Source organism: Procambarus clarkii, chromosome 31, assembly GCF_040958095.1.
Source record: "Procambarus clarkii isolate CNS0578487 chromosome 31, FALCON_Pclarkii_2.0, whole genome shotgun sequence".
Taxonomy (NCBI): Eukaryota; Metazoa; Arthropoda; class Malacostraca; order Decapoda; family Cambaridae; genus Procambarus; species Procambarus clarkii.
Window position 1 is genome coordinate 24709553 of NC_091180.1, and position 16509 is coordinate 24726061.

General features: G+C 45.8%; 1 protein-coding gene across 4 annotated transcripts in view; it reads left to right on the top strand.

The window, feature by feature from the left end:
• Positions 1-16509, top strand: part of LOC138370331 (leucine-rich repeat serine/threonine-protein kinase 1-like) — a 304947-nt gene that overhangs the window by 123441 nt on the left and 164997 nt on the right. The window lies entirely within an intron of this gene.

Genomic DNA, 16509 nt, shown 5'->3' on the forward strand with positions numbered 1-16509 from the left:
TTATGTTCCTCTTTTGCAGGTAGGGATCAGATGGTGACGCCGCAGAGTCGTAAGTGTTGCTCAGTTTATGTATTATTTCTTCTGTGTGTATGTGTATATATATACATATATATATATAATACAATCTGCGCTACTGACCAGAACACAAATATGAGACGCGCTCTGACGTCTGCAAGTGTGTCTTGGCCGCTCTCAAGTCTTGCATGATGTTCATCTTGAACATCTTGCTGGATGTTCACTCCTCTGTTGCGCCACAACATTTCCCGCGTTCATCCGACGGTCACCGACTCCTGTTAGCTACATCAAGCTGTCTATAGTGATCACCGTTGTTTTATGTATTCTCAACAGCAAATCACTGTTGCTACTGTCTTTACCTCGCGCAGATATGACTATCCGTGATTGATGAACTGGTTGTGTGTGGGGGGGGGGGGAAGTAACGACCAATCTGTTGTTGTTGTTTTAGATTTAGCTACTCAGAACGAAGTGTCCATGTAGCACGGGCTATGGTGAGCCCGGAAAATGACCAATCACCCTCCCAAACACCGTTAGTTCGATTCCCTTGCATTCACTCTTTTTTATGCACATATTTCGTTTAGTTTGATTCATCCTTTATTTTCGTGCTTCTGTTATCCTGTATCCTGCTGCTCCTGTTATCCTATATCCTCCTCCTCCTGTTATCCTATATCCTCCTCCTGCTCCTGTTATCCTATATCCTCCTCTTCCTCCTGTTCTCCTATATCCTCCTCCTGCTCCTGCTCTATATCCTCCTCCTGTTCTCCTATATCCTCCTCCTCCTGTTATCCTATATCCTCCTCCTCCTGTTATCCTATATCCTCCTCCTCCTGTTATCCTATATCCTCCTCCTCCTGCTCTTGTTATCCTATATCCTCCTCCTGTTATCCTATATCCTCCTCCTGCTGCTATCCTATTTTCATTCCTTCCTCCGCTCTCCTTCTAGTACGACGATTTTTAGTCTTGGGAAAGTATAGGTCAGTATGTGAGGTTGGCTTAGGTGGACGGGTTGGTTACTGCCTGGCTCCAGGGATGGGGGGGCGGGGCAATGCTCCCAGAGGAGACTGGTGTATGGGGCCACGATCCTGCATGATCGCTTCCCCTGGTATTATTGGCTCTGGTTATCTCCAGCACCCGCTAGCCTCCTTGGTGAGCCTCTTGCCTGCTTGGGGAGCCTCTTGCCTGCTTGGGGGCCTCTTGCCTGCTTGGGGGCCTCTTGCCTGCTTGGGGGCCTCTTGCCTGCTTGGGGGCCTCTTGCCTGCTTGGGGGCCTCTTGCCTGCTGGAAGCTCTCCTGCCCATCGTGGATGCTTCGTGCACTTCCTGGGAACCACCACAGCCACGTGAAGCAAGAATGACAGAGAAGCAAGGAAGGGGGGAGAGAGAGAGAGAGAGAGAGAGAGAGAGAGAGAGAGAGAGAGAGAGAGAGAGAGAGAGAGAGAGAGAGAGAGGAAAAATAATGGTTGAGAGGAAGAGTAATGACAGGTGAACACGGTGGAGAGGGAGCATAAAGAGAAAGGGATGATGAGACAAGGGGCAAAGGGTAGTTCCCATGATAATGACTTAGTTGGGAGGATGAGGAGAGAAGGGGTCGAACCACGAGACACGAGGGAAGAGGAGGAAGCAGGAGGAGGGAGAGAAACGGGGGATGAAGATGTGGCATCATTCAAGGACGATTACCTGCCGAGGAAGGTGCTTCTTGACAGACATTAGGCCTGGCTTCTGTGGTTCGGGTTCGATCCCGGGCGCTGGGGAGAAACAATGGGCAGAGTTTTTTTTTCACCCTGTGCCCCTGTTTCCTAGCAGTAAATAGGTACCTGGGAGTTAGTCAGCTGTCACGGGCTGCTTCCTGGTGTGTGTGTGTGTGTGTGTGTGTGTGTGTGTGTGTGTGTGTGTGTGTGTGTGTGTGTGTGTGTGTGTGTGGTGTGGAGAAAAAAAATAGTAGTAGTAGTTAGTAACAGTTGATTGACAGTTGAGAGGCGGGCCGAAAGAGCAGAGGTCAACCCCCACAAGCACAACTAGGTGAATACACACACACACACACATATACACATACACATACACATACACATACACATACACATACACACATACACATACACACATACACATACACTCACTCACTCACTCACTCATTCACTCTTGCTTACCTAAAGAGGATCCCTATAGTTCTACTCCCCGAGCCTCGACTTATGATAACTTGGTCCAACAGGCTGTTGCTTGGAGCGGCCCGCCAGTCCACATATCCACTACACCCCGGCTGGTTCAGCACTTCTTGCAAGAACTTGTCGAATTGGTCCTTGAAGTCCACTGTTGCTGGGGGGGGGGGGGGGGGTGCTTGAACAGCTGTGAACATACGGTGTCCACAGCTTTTTTAGGATTTTTATTTTGTTGTTGCCGGATTTGGAGTTTAACATTTTGTCCTTATCGTGTCCCTCACTCAATGTCTCTCGCCCTCCCTCCTAATACAAGCATGACCCTATACACGATGAGTTTATTGTTAGCTTTATTGGGGATAATGTTTGTTAAGTGGTAAGTTAGTGATGTTTGTACGTGGAGGGAGATGCGAGCTGTTGCCTCTCTCTCTCTCTCTCTCTCTCTCTCTCTCACGTCTGGTGTGTGTATCTCCCCTCGTGCCGTGTTCTCCCCTCACTCTGCACCCTCTTCCTTTCCTTCCTATCCCTTCCCATTCTTCCTATTCCTTCCCTTCCGCTCCCCTTATCAATCAGAGTCTATGGGGTATCTTTTCGTGTTCTATATTTTAACTCTTCTGACGTTCGAATTCTTTGTCGAATCTGGCTTTAAAGTTGTGGATGGAGGCGGCTTCCACAACTTCTTGTTTCCCAGTGCATTCCACTTGTTGATCGCCCGTACAGGGCACGAGTATTTCCTCACATTCCTTATGCTCATTTGCGTTTACATCTTCCATCTTATGTCCTCTTTTTCTTACTTTCTCACATCTTAAATGGCCGATGTCTTTGTCCACATTGTCAGCTCACCTCGGTATATTGTATGTTGCGATTATCAAGTCGATTGTGATAGTGGTCCAGGACGGACCGAAACGTTGTCGTCGTCGTCTCTTCATCTTCTAGTGTGTAGTTTGGTCATCATCCCATCTTCATTACCTTACACTTGTTGGAGTTGAATTCTACTCAAGGTAAGGTAGCATCCATTTATTCACCTTCTTCTGGAGTTTGTCAGGGCTATCCAGTAACCTTGTGCAGTCTCCCTCAGTTTTCACATTGCTAATTTGCATGGTGTCGTCTGAAAACATTGACACGTACGAGGTCATCCCCTCGGGTGAGTTATTCATATAAATTAAGAACAGCAGGGGTCCCAGGACCGACCTTACGGGGAAACTCCACGTGTTAATTCCAGCGCGAAACCTCATTCATCTGACTTCGACTCTGGCTTCGGTCCTTCAGGTAACAAATGCTTTTGACACACTAGGAAAATGCTGTCTACTCAGCCTTTTTCTTCTCCCTTTTCCCCTTCCTTCAGTTCTGCCCCTTGTCTTCCCTTTCTTCCGTTCCCCTTCCCCCCCTCTTCCCTCCCACCGCCCCCGCCCACCATCCCACTTTCCCTGTTTCCCATATATCGTCCACATTCTTTCATGTACCTATTCACAATTCCATTTCTGCTGTCGATTATTGCCGCCTGCTCTCTGGTGTTGTGTGTGTGTGTGTTTACTCACCTAATTGTGCTTGCGGGGGTTGAGCTTTGGCTCTTTGGTCCCGCCTCTCAACTGTCATTCAAACTGTGTGTGTGTGTGTGTGTGTGTGTGTGTGTGTGTGTGTGTGTGTGTGTGTGTGTGTGTGTGTGTGTGTGCGCGTGCGCGTGCGTGTGTGTGTGTGTCGCACATGCATGTCTACATGCACACAAAACCGTGTCCAGAGAACCGGAGTCTATTTTTACCAGTCTTAAAGCTTAGCTACGGAATGCCTGGCCTTCAGCTGCTCGCTAAGCTTCCAGCTTGTCCCGGGACAGCTCTCACGCTCTCCGCCTTTTCCCTGTGTCGCGTGCGGGTTGTCTGGCGTTCTTACAAGGGCGGAGATGAGACATTTCGTATTTTAGGAGTGACCTCGTATGGTACAGTTCATCTGTTCTCCTGGTGGTGAATGGCTGTTCTCCGGTGTTCTTAAGACTGTTCATTTTGGTACAGCAGAGGTTGGTGGGTCTAATGTATGGCCCTCAGGGTCCTAGGGCGGCTGTTGGGATGGTGTGGCCGTCAGGTTATTGGAACGAAAACGGTTGACGTGAACACCATCTGGATAAGCGGAAGGTTTCCACATTAGCAGAGATAAATAGGCCAGAGATAGTCTTAAGGGCGTCAGTCACTTTGTACTGTGGTTAGTCATGAGGAAGAGCCTCTGTGCCTGTCTGTGCCAGCCAACAGGTAAGTCTCCAGGTAAGACAACATAGAGGACACAGCAAACCTCCAATATGATGTAATTCAGATCTTTCAGTGGCCACAGAAAATAATGTTGTTTAATTTAGACAAGTTCCAGCTCTTGCGCTATGGAAAAAATGAAAATATAAAAATGGAAATCACTTACAAAACGCAATCAAATCATACCATAGAACGAAAAACAACAATGCAAAGATTTTGGATGTACTCATGTCGGAAGACCTTAGCTTTAAAGAACACAATAAAGTAGCCGTCACAACTGCGAGAAAAATGACAGGTTGGATAACAAGAACCTTTCAAGCAAGAGATGCTATACCTCTGATCCTTTTCAATACGCTGTTGCTCTCTAGAGTGGAATACTGCTGCACAGTGACAGCCCCGTTTAAAGCTGGAGAAATTGCTGACCTGGAGAGCGTGCAGAGATCCCTTACTGCTAGAATCCACTCAATAAAACTTCTAAATTATTGGAACCTATTAAAATGTTTTAATCTGTACTCGCTTGAGCGCAGGCGGGAGATACATAATAATTTACACGTGAAAAATATTGGAGGGGCTGATCCCAAATCTGCACACAGAAATTATATTGCATGAGACCAGAAGGCACGGCAGGATGTGCAGAACACCCCCCGTTGAAAAACAGAGGTGCAACAGGTACTCTGAGAGAGAACTCTATCAACATCAGAGGCCCGAGACTGTTCAACACGCTTCCACTACATATAAGGGGCATAACTGGCCGACCCCTCACAGTGTTCAAGAGAGAGAACTCTATGAATACCTCCAAAGAATACCTAATCAAGCAGGCTGAGATCCGGCTGCGAGCAGCCGCATCCAACAGTCTGGCTGAACGCTACATAAATGACCATGTATAGTATGATAGCAACAACAAAAATCTAGAAGTACAAGTTGTGGTTGTAGCCCCGCTATCGTGCCCCAAAAAAGGGGGCCTGGCATACCTATACAATTGTGCCCTGCCGTAGCTCCAACAATCGGAGACTTAGTTGGGTTTAGTGTCGCAGTCTTTGCCGCGTCCGGTAGGGTTGAATAGGATAAGTATTAATTAACATAACAGTGAATTCAGCCATTGCTGTTATACCCGTATCAGGTCATTTTGAGGCGTGCCTTTTGTAAGCGTTGTGTGAGGCAGGAAGTGTGGTGGTGGTGGCCTCACTACGTGATGGTTCAGAGAGATGAAATGTCCGGTGTTGATTGTTTCATTTATGGAGGAGCACTGTGATGGTGAGATGGTAACTGTGATGACGCTGTTGGTGATGGTGATGATCTGAGAAGGGGAGAGTTCGGCTGGGAGGGAGGAAGAGGGGGTGAGAGAGAGGGGGTGAGAGAGAGAGAGAGAGAGAGAGAGAGAGAGAGAGAGAGAGAGAGAGAGAGAGAGAGGGTGAGAGAGAGAGAGAGAGAGAGAGAAAAGAGAGAGAGAGAGGGTAGAGGGAGAGAGGGAGATTGAAATTAACTGAGAAAAACAACTAATAAATAATTACTGTAATGGAGAGAAAGTGTAGTAATAATGATGAAATTAATTACAAAAATGTATAACAATGAAGTAGAAATATATTACAGGCAGTGAATGTGATGATGATGGATGTGCCAACATTATAATGTGAGAGTGAGGGGGAGATAATGATGGTGTGATGATATAGTGAGGGACACTGCGCCAAGCCGCACAATACACAATACACAGTTTAGACGCCCTGCGGATTGGGGCACTCATTGTACATCTGTTCCCAGGGCCAATCTCCCGTGTGGACTGAATGGGAGCGTCGACTTTGTAGTGGCGACTGAAGTAGTGATAGTAATGGTATGGCACTCTTTTTTCCCCCCTTGACGCAGACTTTCATTTCAACACTATTCGTGTAATATTGTTTATTTGGTGTAAATTTAGGGAGAATCCACGTCATGATAATTATTATTATTATTGTTAATAATATTATTGCTTTTGTTTATCTCGTATTAGAGTGTGTGTGTGTGTGTGTGTGTGTGTGTGTGTGTGTGTGTGTGTGTGTGTGTGTGTGTGTGTGTGTGTATGTGTGTGTGTGTGTGTGTATACTATGGTATATAGACTTGCAGGGTCGAACCTATAAAAAAAAACTATCTATCAAGAAAGGTTTTTTCCTATCTTGATAGATAGGAAAACCTATCAAGAACCTATCTTGACCTATAAAAAAAGCACCCAAGTCAAGCCTGGCCTCACGCCGGGCTTGGGGAGTAGAACTCCTCCCAGAACTCAATCAACCAGATATCAACCAGGTATCGACCTCCTAACCTAACCCAAGCAACCCACCCAATCGTGCGAGTCCGTTGCATAAATAGAAAAAAATTATATACCTGTGAGCCATTACTCTCCACAGTGGGTTACCTTTGTAACTTTGGTTACCGTAGCACGAAAAACGTCATCCTATATAGTCGAGAGGAAGGGGATGACGACTGAGGGACCATCACTAGGCCGGGCCCTGGCCTGGGGCCCCGGGAGGCCATGGGCCCCACACTCTGAATACTCGGGTGGGGGCCATTGTTACTTGAACGATCTTCCCTTGTCTTACCTTTAGTGCCGAGAGGACGTGGAACTACTGGTTACCTGGGAGTTTCCCCCAGGCAAGGTTGGTAACGGGGCTTTGGTAACGGTGAGATTCTCACCGTTACTAAATTCCTGGCTTTTAAGGCTTTTTTTTTTTATCTCACGTCAAGTCTGGCCTCGGGCCGGGCTTGGGGAGTAGAAGAATTCCCAGAACCCCATCAAGCAGGTATCAAGCAGGTTAAGGGTTGGCAAAACCTTGTGGGAGAGGAAGGCCTTGTGGAAGAGGAGAGGAGGACCTTGTGGAAGAGCGTGAGAGTGGTGTCCTCTAGTGTGTGGTGGTGTGTGTGTCTCGGGCAGGTGAAGCGCTGCTTTAAACGCTATTGTGTATTGTGAATTCTGTATCACTTGGTGTGTTCGAATGTGTTGTCCTACATAAGTTTGGTGTGTGTGTGTGTGTACTCACCTAGTTGTACTCACCTAGTTGTGTCTGCAGGATCGAGCATTGACTCTTGGATCCCGCCTTTCGAGCATCGGTTGTTTACAGCAATGACTCCTGTCCCATTTCCCTATCATACCTGGTTTTAAAATTATGAATAGTATTTGCTTCCACAACCTGTTCCTGAAGTGCATTCCATTTTCCCACTACTCTCACGCTAAAAGAAAACTTCCTAACATCTCTGTGACTCATCTGAGTTTCAAGCTTCCATTCATGTCCCCTCGTTCTGTTACTATTCCGTGTGAACATTTCGTCTATGTCCACTCTGTCAATCCCTCTGAGTATCTTATACGTTCCTATCATGTCCCCCCCCTCTCCCTTCTTCTTTCTAGTGTCGTAAGGCACAGTTCCCTCAGGCGCTCCTCATACCCCATCCCTCGTAGCTCTGGGACGAGTCTCGTTCCAAACCTCTGAACCTTTTCCAGTTTCATTATATGCTTCTTCAGATGGGGACTCCATGATGAGGCGGCATACTCTAAGACTGGCCTCACGTAGGCAGTGTAAAGCGCCCTAAATGCCTCCTTACTTAGGTTTCTGAATGATGTTCTAACTTTCTAACGCCCCTCCTCCTCCTCCCGCTCCGTCCCTCATCTTTCTCTACTACCTTCCCTCTTTCTCACCTCTTCATCTTAATATCCTCCTCCGTTCCTCACCTGACTCCTCAGGAGTCCTCGTGTCTACACCGGCTGTGCAAAATGAGAAAATGTGAATATCCACCAAAATTGGATTCGAGGATTTATCATTTTTTCCCGTCGGTGCATATATTTTGAGGCGAAAAAATACAAAATTAAATTTGAAGAGAGTGAGAGTAATGGAGAGTTGATGTGAGAGAGAGAGGGGGAGGAGAGGGGTGAAAGGTGTAGGAGTGAGGGGGGGAGGTGAGAGAGTGAGGGAGTGAGAAGTGTGGGGGGGGGGTGAGAGGCGGGGGTGAAGGGTTAATAGAAAAAAGTGATGAACTGAGAGAAAATCTGAGGATGGCGAATATTTCCAATTAATAAATTATTCTCACCTTGATTTTACAGTCATTTTTATCTGTTAACTAAAAAAATATGAATTATTTTATTAATGAATTATATCGTATTTTTAATATATAATATATATATATATATATATATATATATATATATATATATATATATATATATGTCGTACCTAGTAGCCAGAACGCACTTCTCAGCCTACTATGCAAGGCCCGATTTGCCTAATAAGCCTAGTTTTCCTGAATTAATATATTTTCTCTACTTTTTTTCTTATGAAATGATAAAGCTACCCATTTCATTATGTATGAGGTCAATTTTTTGTTATTGGAGTTAAAATTAACGTAGATATATGACCGAACCTAACCAACCCTACCTAACCTAACCTATTCTATCTTTATAGGTTAGGTTAGGTTAGGTAGCCAAAAAAGTTAGGTTAGGTTAGGTTAGGTAGGTTAGGTAGTCGAATAAACATTAATTCATGAAAACTTGGCTTATTAGGCAAATCGGGCCTTGCATAGTAGGCTGAGAAGTGCGTTCTGGCTACTAGGTACGACATATATATATATATATATATATATATATATATATATATATATATATATATATATATATATATATATATATATATATATATATGTCGTACCTAGTAGCCAGAACTCACTTCTCAGCCTACTATTCAAGGCCCGATTTGCCTAATAAGCCAAGTTTTCCTGAATTAATATATATACTATATTTTTTTTCTTATGAAATGATAAAGGAACCCTTTTCTCTATGTATGAGGTCAATTTTATTTTATTGGAGTTAAAATTAACGTAGATATATGACCGAACCTAACCAACCCTACCTAACCTAACCTAACCTATATTTATAGGTAAGGTTAGGTTAGGTAGCCAAAAAAAGCTAGGTTAGGTTAGGTTAGGTAGGTTAGGTAGACGAAAAAACATTAATTCATGAAAACTTGGCTTATTAGGCAAATCGGGCCTTGAATAGTAGGCTGAGAAGTGCGTTCTGGCTATTAGGTACGACATATATATATATATATATATATATATATATATATATATATATATATATATATGTATATATATATATATATATATATATATATATATATATATATATGTCGTACCTAGTAGCCAGAACTCACTTCTCAGCCTACTATTCAAGGCCCGATTTGCCTAATAAGCCAAGTTTTCCTGAATTAATATATTTACTATAATTTTTTTCTTATGAAATGATAAAGCAACCCTTTTCTCTATGTATGAGGTCAATTTTTTTTTATTGGAGTTAAAATTAACGTAGATATATGACCGAACCTAACCAACCCTACCTAACCTAACCTAACCTATATTTATAGGTAAGGTTAGGTTAGGTAGCCAAAAAAAGCTAGGTTAGGTTAGGTTAGGTAGGTTAGGTAGACGAAAAAACATTAATTCAGGAAAACTTGGCTTATTAGGCAAATCGGGCCTTGAATAGTAGGCTGAGAAGTGCGTTCTGGCTATTAGGTACGACATATATATATATATAATATATATATATATATATATATATATATATATATATATATATATATATATATATATATATATATATATATATATATATATATATGTTTGTTATGACTGGTGGTGGTGAGGAGGGAGGAAATACAAATGCTGACTAAACGGAAAAGTATTGCTTACTCGTGCATATTGACAAGAACAAACACAACACCGTGTTGTCACTCGCTGCGGATTTAACAGCGGGAAAACACAGAGACCAGCCCCGGCTACGCAGGTGTTGAAATAAAAGGTCATTTTTTCCCACGGTTAGGCAGTGTTGACTGAATCACAATTGAGGCTGACTGCTACTGACGACTTGAACAGTTACAGCTGCCCCCTCCCCCCCTCCTCCTCCCCTCCTCCTCCCCTCCGAGTACTTAATTCGCCTCAATTGGCGAATGTTAAGGCATTCGCCAGGGAGTGGACAAGCTGTTTATACTTTCATGAGGACTCAGTAGAGACGAGCAGGTCGGCTGTTCTCCAGGCTCGGGGCTCTGGAAGTTCAGCAGACATGTAGGGCTATAGTCCAGCAGGCCTCCAGCTGGCCTCCAGCTGGCCTCCAGCTGGCCTCCAGCTGGCCTCCAGCAGGCCTCCAGCAGGCCTCCAGCTGGCCTCCAGCAGGCCTCCAGCTGGCCTCTAGCTGGCATCTAGCTGGCCTCTAGCTGGCCTCCAGCTGGCCTCCAGCTGGCCTCCAGCAGTCGTGTAGGATGGCATGAGGGTCCAAAACACAGACAATTACAGTTTAATTAAGGTTTAAAAATGGGAGTTTTCATCGTGGAAGATTTTTCATTTAGCAGACGTAAGTGAGCTGGGATGAGGGACGAGGCCGGCCCTAATGGGTGCCATTGATGGGGCTGGACCCCTCCTCCCCCCCACCCCTGGGGACACCTTACCCCACCCCCTCCTCGTGTCTCTGTCTCCAGAGTACGGCGCTGGGACAGGGAGGTGAGGCAGAGTTGATGCGGCATGCTTTTCATGTTTGCAGAGAACAAGATCCAACCCTTGGGCCCCCGCCTCTTGCTTATCATTATCTGATGTACTTATCCCGTTCTTCTATACTGCTTTGTTGTGTATTTCTTTTAACTTAGAATGGACTTTGCCGCCGCCGCTGCCTCTGGTGCTCTGTTGTCCAGTCCGTCCTCCGAAGGTTTCCTAACGTCAAGAATACAGTCAAAATAAAGTGTCCTCCCCTAACCTACCAGAGGACCCAAAACAGAAAACGGGACAGTATGTCACTTTCGCCAGCCGCTTCCGTTTTCTCGGACGACCATTTTTGGCCTAATGTAACGCATACGAGCGAAAAGCGACGTTCTTTAAGAGGACAGATTGACCACAACTGTTGTTGAGAAACGACTGGCTTGGGGTCTCTCCGGCTCTGCGTCGAAATGTAAATCATTTTTTATAATATAGGCCTATGTATGAGAATTACTTTTTGGCAAGATATGGTCAGTTAAGGCAGGCCTTCAACGCCACTTGAGTGGTCATTGATCCAATGTAGTGAAGTTCCAACCGTGAAGCCTGGCAGAACTCCTCCCGAGCGCTCGCATGCGCGTGTGTGTGCGCGCTCTCTTAACGACCAACGGCTAATTGTATTGCTGTTATTACTGTCTTCGTAAAAGGTGATGTATCCGGTGGTCTGTTATGCCGGAGGGATTGTATTTCTGTGGAGCACTTTACAGTGCGCTTGCTTATATGGTACACTTGTGGCCTGTCACTTTTTAGAGAGAGTCCACGGAGTTTTGTGTTTAATGTTTTGTACAGTCTCTGAGTGTATTGTTGTTTATGGTTTGGAGGCATTCTCTTGTGGCCAGGACGGATGGCTGGCATTCATTGCTCACAACGTCCACTCAGAACGTCCACTCACAACGTCCACTCACAACGTCTACTCACAACGTCCACTCACAACGTCCACTCACAACGTCCACTCACAACGTCTACTCACAACGTCCACTCACAACGTCCACTCACAACGTCCACTCACAACGTCCACTCACAACGTCCACTCACAAAGTCCTCTCACTGCCTACTCCGAGCTACAGCAAAACACTACCAAAGCCTCTCTCATTATACTAAACTATATCAAGCGCTACTTAATATTTGCTCCACAACTCTTCACCCCTCCCTGACAGGCAGAGGCAGTGGGCTTGGTGCACCGAGGAAGTCACAATAGCCTGGTATATCTGAGAAAGTCATTGGAGTTACCCTGGAGGCTGGTTCGCCGCTCCTGCTCCGCTGATTTGTGACTTCGTAATGGACGTGATTCCATTGTCCAGTAAGTTGTCCACTGTGTCACCCACCTTTGCGTCAGGAAGGCATTTTGTTATGGTAGTCATATAACTAGCCGTTATATGGCCAGCGCCATATATCACGCCATATATATATAGTTCTCGGACTTTGTTGTGACTTTCTGCTATCCTCCTGCTGAATAGCAGAAACAGAAAGATAGCAGAAACTCCCGGCTGGATGTTTCCATGTTGACTTTGTTGTGGTTGTTATATTGGGAGGCTTTCTCCTTCTCCTTACCACTTTCTGATTATCCCGCTGATGGTTTGACTGCACTTCCTTCCTCTTCTAGACTCCTTAAGACGACGTTCTTCAATTATTATAAAATACTAATATATGAGAACCTGTGATGTAATGGTTGAATGCGGGTAACATAAGCGGAATCCCCAGAGTGTTTCAAGCGTAGGTTAGACATATAATAATGAGTTTGGGTGGATATAAATAAGAGTTGTGTAGGTCAGTATGCCTTCTGTAGTTTCCTGTATTCTTGCGTTATTATGTGGTAGTGGTGAGGAAGGGGAGGCATTGGTAGTGTAGATGACCGGGGGGGGGGGGAGGGGGGTACAGTGGTAGTGGTAGGGGTTATGGTGGTAGGTTATAGTGGTGGGGGGGGGGGCGTGCTATGGCAGTGATACAAGCAGCTTCTTGCGTGTTAGTCAGCGCCTATTATCGGTAATTACTGCCTTAGTTCTTGCATTGGCGAGTAGAGAGAGAGAGAGAGAGAGAGAGAGAGAGAGAAAGGGAGAGGGAGGGAGGGAGGGAGATAGGTAGGTAGGTGAGTGAGATAAGTGGGCGGGTGGTGCCCGTTGGGGCAGAGGATAAGAAAGCAGTGTTAAATGGGGGTGGGTGGGGGAGGCTAGGAAGATCTGCCACCAGGAAGTGTGGGGATAGTGGATGGGTTGTGGGTGAGGTGCGGTAGTGAGGTGGCCAGGTCTGTTGTTGATTCACGTTGTATAGAAACACAGTTCTCCGGCGTACTGTAGACGGGCTCACCATAGCCCGTGCTACATGGACATTTCGTTCTGAGTAGCTGAATCTAAAACAACAACATCAACAGCGTACTGTACTTGTTACAGTACGCTGACTCCTCCTCATATCAGATACAGACAGATTATAGATTTGTATCTACTTTGGCAGACGACACTTGATTTTTATTGAGAGTAACATCTATCGAGGACGTAGTGTCTATCACTTCTCCAAATTGATAAAAAAAATTTTTAATTGGAACCGCAAACTAGTCAAACCACGTTCTTGAACGAACGAACGAGCAAAGTGTAAGACCTGGGATAATCATGTCGGAATACACTACTTTTAAAGAAGAATAACCAATAAAGAACAATAAAGGTGGCGTCACTGCTGCCACACATTACTGGCTAGATAACGAGAACCTTTCACACGAGAGCTACCAAACTATTGATATGTTGCCCTGTACTCTATAGTGCTCTCTAGTGTAGGATGTTGTTGTTGTTGTTGCACGGTAACCGTGTCATCTGTGTTACTGACCTGGAGCATGTGTAGAGAACATTTCCTGTCAGAGTGTACACTAAAAAACACACGCAAATGATCTATCCTAAGATAAGCTGTCGTAGCCGATCCTCTCTCTCAACCTATCCTCTCCTAATATTGCCTTCCATAACCTAACCCAACACTTCTACCTAACCTGAACTTAACATAGTTTAACACTATATAAAATATCAACAGTGAAGTGAAAGATTAGAGGGTTAGTAAGAGAGAGGGCGGAGGTGGAGAGAGGGGGGGTGATGGTGGGGAGAGAGAGAGAGAGAGGGAGGGAGGGAGGGGGGGGGAGAAGCACTGATAGTCTGATGGTAAATTAATAGATAATGGCGATGATAATAATAATAATAATTACAATAAATTAATTGAATTCTTTGTGACGGCATCACTGTAGACAGGAAGTATGGCTTTCCTAACAGCGAGCCGCGCCTTTGTTTACAGTGGCGGTCTTGTTTGTTAGTATTGGCGGTCTTGTTTTGTTTATATTGGCGGTCTTGTTTGTTTATATTGGCGGTCTTGTTTGTTTATATTGGCGGTCTTGTTTGCTTATATTGGCGGTCTTGTTTGCTTATATTGGCGGTCTTGTTTGCTTATATTGGCGGTCTTGTTTGCTTATATTGGCGGTCTTGTTTGCTTATATTGGCGGTCTTGTTTGCTTATGTTGGCGGTCTTGTTTGCTTATGTTGGCGGTCTTGTTTGCTTATGTTGGCGGTCTTGTTTGCTTATGTTGGCGGTCTTGTTTGCTAGTATTGGCGGTCTTGTTTGCTTATATTGGCGGTCTTGTTTGCTTATATTGGCGGTCTTGTTTGCTAGTATTGGCGGTCTTGTTTGCTTAGTGGAGCAAAAGCACGTTGCATATTTGTGTACGGTGTTTGGCTATAGTGTTCAAGTTGCCATGGTTTCCCCTGCACTCGTCCATAGAGCGACGGCCTAGCATCTTGCAGGACCCGCGTTCGATACCCGTTTATCAACGTAGCTGGGGACCGTTCCTGCTTGTCGTCCCTGTATCCCAGCTCCTATCCTGTCCTCGTATCCCAGCTCCTATCCTGTCCTCGTATCCCAGCTCCTATCCTGTCCTCGTATCCTAGCTCCTATCCTGTCCTCGTATCCCAGCTCCTATCCTGTCCTCGTATCCCAGCTCCTATCCTGTCCTCGTATCCCAGCTCCTATCCTGTCCTCGTATCCCAGCTCCTATCCTGTCCTCGTATCCCAGCTCCTATCCTGTCCTCGTATCCTAGCTCCTATCCTGTCCTCGTATCCCAGCTCCTATCCTGTCCTCGTATCCTAGCTCCTATCCTGTCCTCGTATCCCAGCTCCTATCCTGTCCTCGTATCCCAGCTCCTATCCTGTCCTCGTATCCCAGCTCCTATCCTGTCCTCGTATCCCAGCTCCTATCCTGTCCTCGTTGTTGTTGTTTAAGATTCGCTACTTGGAGCAAAAAAGTTCCAAGTAGTACGGGCTATGGTGAGCCCGTAGTGGACTTGTCCTGTCCTCGTATCCCAGCTCCTTACCTGAATCTTGTCTCGGGGAGTTCTTCTACTCCGCCGAGCCCCCGGCCCAGGGGCCAGGCTCGACTTGTGATTACTTGGTCCAACAGACTGTTGCTCGCAGCCGCCAATAGCATTCACTACAGTCCGACTGGTTCAGCACTTCTTGCAAGAAATTATCCAATTGGTTCTTGAAGTCCTCCTTTGTGCTGGCAATATTTCTAATGCTTGCGGGGGGGGGGGGGAGGGGGGATGGGTATTGAACAGCGATTGTTCAATATTGAACGTTGAAATATCGAATATCTTTTCTTTTGACGGATTTGGATTTTTTGTTACCCCCCCCCCCACCCACCCAAAAAATACCCAAAACACATCTGCAAGCAACAGCCTGTTGGACCAAGTAATCAAGTCGAGCCTGGCCCCTGGGTCGGGGAGTAGAAGAACTCCCGAGCATCTCTTCAGGTAAGATCCAGGAAGAGATATGAGGACAAGTAGTTCGAATAGATATGAGGACTTGGGGTTCGGATATGAGGAATAGGAGCTGGGATACGAGGACAAGGAGCTGGGCTAGGACGGAGGGAAGGAACGATACCTAACCACTTGGACCATCGGGGGATCGATCGCCGACCTGAAAGAGATCATCGCTGTACCGACCAGTCCAAGTGGTTGAGACATCGCCCTTTGCCTACTGTTCTAAAGCCCTAGACGGAGCATGTTTGTTGTTTACGTGTGTGGAAATCTGTAACGAGTTTACTATGAGTGTACTCCTTCTTCCCGGGGATACTCACATCTGTCTACTTCTCAAGGTCGCCAGGGATGTATATGTTACTCTCTCTTGGTTTACAACGACTGATTGAGGGACGGGGGGGGGGGGGGGTGGGACGGGTCGGTGTGAGGGACGCCGAGGTGTGAAAATGAGGTTACAAGCGCGAGAGAGACACGGAAGATGCTCACCAACATGACTCTCAAGAGATAAAAGCATCGGGTCGGCCCGAAGGTCGCGCCAAATATACCAATTCACTTGACTGGAAATTGAAAGATAATGAAGGGAGCGGAAGAGCAGTGAGCAGGATTAACGTGTTTCAAGGAGAGATGGAGGGAAGCAGGAGGAAGGGGGTGGGGGAGGAGGCGTAGGTAGGTGAAGGTAGGTAGATGGGTAGGTAGGTAGGTGTTTTTGCCCAGACTGTCACCACTGTTTAACCATCAACAGCATTACCTCATCAAACCAGACACAATATGATGACATTGTCTGTGTGTATATA